At 41.5% G+C, this 7,857-nt stretch overlaps 1 long non-coding RNA gene across 2 annotated transcripts; it reads left to right on the forward strand.

The window, feature by feature from the left end:
• The first annotated feature begins 332 nt into the window (after positions 1 to 332).
• Positions 333 to 1,171, forward strand: LOC114774380 (uncharacterized). 2 transcript variants are annotated; one of them, XR_003744801.1, is made up of 4 exons: positions 333 to 753; positions 823 to 869; positions 939 to 985; positions 1,054 to 1,171. It is a non-coding gene; the product is annotated as an uncharacterized LOC114774380 (long non-coding RNA). The 2 variants fall into 2 exon arrangements; XR_003744800.1 differs by having other exon boundaries at positions 333 to 869.
• Positions 1,172 to 7,857: the final 6,686 nt, after the last annotated feature.

The following is a 7,857-nucleotide window of genomic DNA, read 5'->3' on the forward strand; positions in this document are numbered from 1 at the left end:
TTTCTTTCTGCAGGTGACTTGGGAGCATCGTGGTTACCAGGCAGGGTGAAGTTAAAATTGGTGAGTATTTCCCCTTGTCCTCCAACTGCAATTAATTTGAGCATAATGTTCTCTCATTTCTTTCTGCAGCTGACTTGGGAGAACCTTAGACACCACGCAGGTTGAAGTGAAAATTGCTGAGTATTGCTCTGGTTCTCCAACTCCCAATTAATTTGAGCATAATGTTCTCTCATTTCTTTCTACAGGTGAATTGGGAGCATTGTGGTTACCAGGCAGGGTGAAGTGTAAATTGGTGAGCATTTCCCTGGTCCTCCAACTCCAATTAGTTTGAGCATAATGTTCTCTCAGTTTATTCTACAGGTGTCTTGGGAGTGTCATGGTTACCAGGCAGTGTGAAGTGAAAATTGCTGAGTATTGCTGTGGTCCTCTAACTCCAATTAATTTGAACTTAATGTTCTCTCATTCCTTTCTACGTGTGACTTGGGAGCATCGTGGTTACCAGGCAGGGTGAAGTGAAAATTGGTGAGTATTGCTTTGGTCCTCCATCTCCAATTAGTTTAAGTGTAATGTTCTCTCATTTTATTCTACAGGTGATCTTGAGAGCATTGTGGTTACCAGGCAGGGTGAAGTGAAAATTGGTGAGTATTTCCCTGGTCCTATAACTCCAATTAATGTGAGCTTAATGTTCTCTCATTCCTTTCTACATGTGATTTGGGAGCATCGTGGTTACCAGGCAGGGGGAAGTGAAAACTTGTGAGTATTGCTCTGGTTCTCCAACTCCCAATTAATTTGAGCATAGTGTTCTCTCATTTCTTTCTGCAGGTGACTTCGCAGCATCATACTTACCAAGCAGGGTGAACTGAAAATTGGTGAGTATTTCCCTGATCCTCCAACTCCCAATTAAATTAAGCATAATGTTCTCTCATTTTTTTCTACAGGTGACTAGGGAGTGTCGTGCTTACCAGGCAGGGTGAAGTGAAAATTGGTGAGTATTTCCCTGGTCCTCCAACTCCAATTAATTTGAGCATAATTTTCTCTCATTTCTTTCTGCAGGTGACTTGGGAGCATCGTAATTACCATGCAGGGTGAACTTTTAATTGGTGAGTATTTCCCTGGTCCTCCATCTCCAATTAGTTTAAGTGTAATGTTCTCTCATTTTATTATACAGGTGATCTTGAGAGCATCGTGGTTACCAGGCAGGGTGAAGTGGAAATTGCTGAGTTTTGCCCTGGTCCTCCAAACTCCCAATAATTTGAGCTTATTGTTTTCTAATTTCTTTCTGCAGGTGACTTGGGAGCATCGTAGGTACCAGGCATGGTAAAGTGAAAATTGGTGAGTATTGCTCTGGTCCTCCAACTCCAATTAGTTTGAGCATAATGTTCTTTCAGTTTATTTTACAGGTGACTTGGGAGTGTCATGGTTACCAGGCAGGGTGAAGTGAAAATTGGTGAGCATTTCCCTGGTCCTCCAACTCCCAATTAATTTGAGCGTAATGTTCTTTTATTTCTTTCTACAGGTGACTAGGGAGTGTCGTGCTTACCAGGCAGAGTGAAGTGAAAATTCATGAGTATTTCCCCTTGTCATCCAACTGCAATTAATTTGAGCTTAATGTTCTCTCATTTCTTTCTGCAGCTGACTTGGGAGAACCGTAGACACCACGCAGGTTGAAGTGAAAATTGCTGAGTATTGCTCTGGTTCTCCAACTCCCAATTAATTTGAGCATAATGTTCTCTCATTTCTTTCTACAGGTGAATTGGGAGCATTGTGGTTACCAGGCAGGGTGAAGTGTAAATTGGTGAGCATTTCCCTGGTCCTCCAACTCCAATTAGTTTGAGCATAATGTTCTCTCAGTTTATTCTACAGGTGTCTTGGGAGTGTCATGGTTACCAGGCAGTGTGAAGTGAAAATTGCTGAGTATTGCTGTGGTCCTCTAACTCCAATTAATTTGAACTTAATGTTCTCTCATTCCTTTCTACATGTGACTTGGGAGCATCGTGGTTACCAGGCAGGGGAAAGTGAAAATTGGTGAGTATTTCCCTGGTCGTCCAGCTCCAATTAATTTGAGAGTAATGTTCTCTCATTTCTTTCTACATGTGACTTGGGAGCATCGTGGTTACCAGGCAGGGTGAAGTAAAAATTGGTGAGTATTGCTTTGGTCCTCCATCTCCAATTAGTTTAAGTGTAATGTTCTCTCATTTTATTATACAGGTGATCTTGAGAGCATCGTGGTTACCAGGCAGGGTGAAGTGGAAATTGCTGAGTTTTGCCCTGGTCCTCCAACTCCCAATTAATTTGAGCTTATTGTTTTCTAATTTCTTTCTGCAGGTGACTTGGGAGCATCGTAGGTACCAGGCATGGTAAAGTGAAAATTGGTGAGTATTGCTCTGGTCCTCCAACTCCAATTAGTTTGAGCATAATGTTCTTTCAGTTTATTTTTACAGGTGACTTGGGAGTGTCATGGTTACCAGGCAAGGTGAAGTGAAAATTGGTGAGTATTTCCCTGGTCCTCCAACTCCCAATTAATTTGAGCGTAATGTTCTCTCATTTCTTTCTACATGTGACTTGGGAGCATTGTGGTTACCAGGCAAGGTGAAGTGAAAATTGGTGAGCATTTCCCTGGTCCTCCAACTCCCAATTAATTTGAGCGTAATGTTCTTTTATTTCTTTCTACAGGTGACTAGGGAGTGTCGTGCTTACCAGGCAGAGTGTAGTGAAAATTCGTGAGTATTGCCCTGGTCCTCAAACTCCATTTAATTTGAGCATAATGTTCTCTCATTTCTTTCTACAGGTGACTAGGGAGTGTCGTGCTTACCAGGCAGGGTGAAGTTAAAATTGGTGAGTATTGCTCTGGTTCTCCATCTCCAATTAATTTCAGCATAATTTTCTCTCATTTCTTTCTACATGTGACTTGGGAGCATCGTGGTTACCAGGCAGGGTGAAGTGAAAATTGCTGAGTATTGCTGTGGTCCTCTAACTCCAATTAATTTGAACTTAATGTTCTCTCATTCCTTTCTACATGTGACTTGGGAGCATCGTGGTTACCAGGCAGGGGAAAGTGAAAATTGGTGAGTATTTCCCTGGTCCTCCAGCTCCAATTAATTTGAGAGTAATGTTCTCTCATTTCTTTCTACATGTGACTTGGGAGCATCGTGGTTACCAGGCAGGGTGAAGTGAAAATTGGTGAGTATTGCTTTGGTCCTCCATCTCCAATTAGTTTAAGTGTAATGTTCTCTCATTTTATTCTACAGGTGATCTTGAGAGCATTGTGGTTACCAGGCAGGGTGAAGTGGAAATTGGTGAGTATTTCCCTGGTCCTCCAACTCCAATTAGTTTGAGCATAATGTTCTCTCAGTTTATTTTACAGGTGACTTGGGAGTGTCATGGTTACCAGGCAGGGTGAAATGAAAATTGGTGAGTATTGCTCTGGTTCTCCATCTCCAATTAATTTGAGCATAATTTTCTCTTATTTCTTTCTACAGGTGACTTGGGAGCATCGTGGTTACCACGCAGGGTGAACTGAAAATTGGTGAGTATTGCCCTGGTCCTCCAGCTCCAATTAATTTGAGAGTAATGTTCTCTCATTTCTTTCTACATGTGACTTGGGAGCATCGTGGTTACCAGGCAGGGTGAAGTGCAAATTGGTGAGTATTGCTCTGGTTCTCCATCTCCAATTAATTTGAGCATAATTTTCTCTTATTTCTTTCTACAGGTGACTTGGGAGCATTGTGGTTACCACGCAGGGTGAACTGAAAATTGGTGAGTATTGCCCTGGTCCTCCAACTCCAATTAGTTTGAGCATAATGTTCTCTCAGTTTATTTTACAGGTGACTTGGGAGTGTCATGGTTACCAGGCAGGGTGAAATGAAAATTGGTGAGTATTGCTCTGGTTCTCCATCTCCAATTAATTTGAGCATAATTTTCTCTTATTTCTTTCTACAGGTGACTTGGGAGCATCGTGGTTACCACGCAGGGTGAACTGAAAATTGGTGAGTATTGCCCTGGTCTTCCAACTCCAAATTAATTTGAGCATAATTTTCTCTCATTTCTTTCTACATGTGACTTGGGAGCATTGTGGTTACCAGGCAGGGTGAAGTGTAAATTGGTGAGTATTGCCCGGGTCCTCCAACTCCAATTAATTTGAGCATAATGTTCTTACCTTTTTATTCTACAGGTGACTTTGGAGTGTCGTATTTACCAGGCAGGGTGAAGTGAAAATTGGTGAGTAATGCTCTGGTTTTCCAACTCCCAATTATTTTGAGCATAATGTTCTCTCATTTCTTTCTACAGGTGAATTGGGAGCATTGTGGTTACCAGGCAGGGTGAAGCGTAAATTGGTGAGTATTGCCCGGGTCCTCCAACTCCAATTAATTTGAGCATAATGTTCTCACCTTTTTATTCTACAGGTGACTTTGGAGTGTCGTATTTACCAGGCAGGGTGAAGTGAAAATTGGTGATTATTGCCCTGGTTCTCCAACTCCCAATTAATTTGAGCATAATGTTCTCTCATTTCTTTCTGCAGGTGACTTGGAAGAATCGTAGTTACCACGCAGGGTGAAGTGAAAATTGGTGAGTATGGCTCTGGTCCTCCAACTCCAATTAGTTTGAACATAATGTTCTCTCATTTCTTTCTGCAGTTGACTTGGGAGAACCGTAGATACCACGCAGGTTGAAGTGAAAATTGCTGAGTATTGCTCTGGTTCTCCAACTCCCAATTAATTTGAGCATAATGTTCTCTCATTTCTTTCTACAGGTGCATTAGGAGCATTGTGGTTACCAGGCAGGGTGAAGTGTAAATTGGTGAGTATTGCCCTAGTCCTCCAACTCTAATTAAATTGAGCGTAATGTTCTCTCATTTCTTTTTACATGTGACTTGGGAGCATCGTGGTTACCAGGCAGGATGAAATGGAAATTGGTGAGTATTTCCCTGGTCCTCAACTCTAATTAGTTTGAGCATAATGTTCTCTCAGTTTATTCTTCAGGTGACTTGGGAGTGTCATGGTTACCAGGCAGGGTGAAGTGAAAATTGGTGAGTACTGCTCTGGTCCTCCATCTCCAAATAATTTGAGCGTAATGTTCTCTCATTTCTTTCTGCAGGTGACTTGGGAGCATTGTCGTTTCCAGGCAGGGTGAAGTGAAAATTGGTGAGTATTTCCCGTTCCTCCAACTCCAATTAATTTGAGCATAATGTTCTCTCATTTTACTGTACAGGAGACTTGGGAGCATCGTGGTTACCAGGCAGGGTGAAGCGAAAATTGGTGAGTATTTCTCTGGTTCTCCATCTCTAATTAGTTTGAGCTTAGTGTTCTCTCATTTCTTTCTGCAGGTGACTTGGGAGCATTGTCGTTTCCAGGCAGGGTGAAGTGTAAATTGGTGAGTATTGCCCTGGTCCTCCAACTGCAATTAATTTGAGCATAATGTTCTCTCATTTCTTTCTACAGGTGAATTGGGAGCATTGTGGTTACAAGGCAAGGTGAAGTGACAATTGGTGAGTATTGCCCTGGTCCTCAAACCACGATAATTGGCAATACTAACCAATTTTCACATCACCCTGCCTGGTAACCACAATGCTCCCAAGTCACCTGTAGAATAAAAAGAGAGAATATTACGCTCAAATTAATTGGGAGTTGGAGGACCAGGGCAATACTAACCAAATTTCACTTCACCCTGCCTGGTAACCACGATGCTCCCAAGTCACATGTAGAAAAAGATGATAGAACATTACGCTCATATTAATTGCAGTTGGAAGACCAGGGGAAAACTCACCAATTCTCACTTCACCCTGCCTGGTAACCATAATGTTCCCAAGTCACTTGTAGAAATAAATGAGAGAAAATTACGCTCAATTTATATGGGAGTTGGAGGACCAGGGAAATGCTCACCAATTTTCACTTCACCCTGCCTGGTAACCACGATGCTCCCAAGTCACCTGCAGAAAGAAATGAGAGAACATTATGCTCAAATTAATTGGAGTTGGAAGACCAGGGCAATACTCACCTATTTTCACTTCACCCTGCCTGGTAAACACGATGTTCTTGATGTGGATGACCTTCATTTGGTGGAAATAAGGTAGTGAGTTGGCCACGGATGAGAGCAGAAAGGGGGGAGTAGTGGAACGTGGTAAAGAAACTCAGCCGTCTGTCGAGAGGTTAGCTTTCAAGGTTGAACCCGCAGTTAACCTGCCTCCGAGTGTATTCTACAACACTATTACTATTAACTACTAAAACTACAGGATACGATAAGGTTACTGCTACTAATACTATTCTAATTTAATTTGTGTAATTATCGCTCTGCGTGTTAGGCTTGTTGTATTCTAGGCCTGGTCACGTCGCATCTCTCATGTTAATTGATGTAGTTGTTGCTAGGGCTGCAACTGTCGAATATATTTGGAATAGAGTATTCTGTTTTTTTAATCGATTAATCGAGTAATCAAATAACTCCAACTTTTGCGTTTTTAAAACGGTTAATGGTTACACTATATTTATAAGTATATTTCTTCTTTCTTGTGTCTTTTAGTTTCTTATTTCCTAAAGACTTTTATTTTGTTTTTGAGACCCGGTTCAGGTCTCTTGGACATATGGCGTGAGCTGTGAGAGGTGCGTGGGGTTTGTGTGCAAAAAGTTATTTCTTTCATTTTAATTTATGTACATATTAGGAATATTTTGCATGTGTGTTATTTTGTGAATATTTTTTTATGTTCTTTTTAATACTGTATATTGTAGCGAGAGGTGCAGAAAGACGCGATGTGTGACGCGATGTTCTGACGTGACCTTGCTTTTTGTACAGAATACACCTTCAATCTCTTGGGTGTCAGCTCATCTTTTGTGGTTCAAGAAACGAAATCAAAAAGTTACACAACGCAGAAGAAGAACCGCTACACTATGATGACTTTTACCTTGATATTTTAGCGCGGATGTATACCTAGCCGAATTGCACTGTAGGGGGCGAGAATGAGTCTTCGAACTGTGAAATGACCACATCAAACGTGACATGGTAACATGGATGCAGCTATTTAACTGAATAAACAGTTGGTAAACATCTTATTGAACATAATTTATTTTCATCACCAATTATCATAGTAGAACAGCTTTCTCAAGTAGTTTGTGATGCATTTTGGAAACAGGAGATGAGCCCCTGGTCTAATGCGCCACCTGGCTTGAGAAACCCGTTCTCAAAGACTTACTTTTAGTCATTATTTGGGTAGCACACATATTCTGAATGCCTTCGGCAGAATTCAAATGAGCCATTTTAATCTAGATTAATCTAGGAAATTTAAGTGGTGATTAATATTATTATCATGCCCCACAAGTTGGGTGTGAGATGGGTGAGAACGTTGGGTTCTCAACATTGAAATGGAGGGAGGACAGCGAGTACCCAAGAGAGGGAGAGAGACGTTTAAAGGAGATTGGAGACTAATGTAGTGACGGGAGAGTGTTTCAACAGCATAGTATGGTGCTTTGTGGGAGGAGTCTGGGCATCAAGGAGGATGTGATCAGTGAACACAGAGCCAAAGATCAGGTAGTGGAGATTAAAGGAGGAAGACTGCGTGGCAGGGAACACTTACCAGACCAGTGGTGATGTAGCAGCTAGAGAAGTGCTTGGTGGAACATCTAGACAAAAGAAAGGAAACATGGTGGTGGAATGAGAGAAAAGAGAATTTTGGCCAAATGATGTACTTGTGGAAGCATGGAGATGTTTAGGTGTCAAAGAAATGAAAACAAATGTTTACACGATTACAAATTCTCTTTACCTCATGTTAAAAAAAAAAAGTTAAAGTGAAGTGATTGTCCTTACTGCAGCACAGCACACGGTGACAGAATGAAATGTGTCCTCTGTATTTAACCATCACCCTGGGCAGCC

The sequence above is a fragment of the Denticeps clupeoides genome, unplaced genomic scaffold, assembly GCF_900700375.1.
Source record: "Denticeps clupeoides unplaced genomic scaffold, fDenClu1.1, whole genome shotgun sequence".
Classification (NCBI taxonomy): domain Eukaryota; kingdom Metazoa; phylum Chordata; class Actinopteri; order Clupeiformes; family Denticipitidae; genus Denticeps; species Denticeps clupeoides.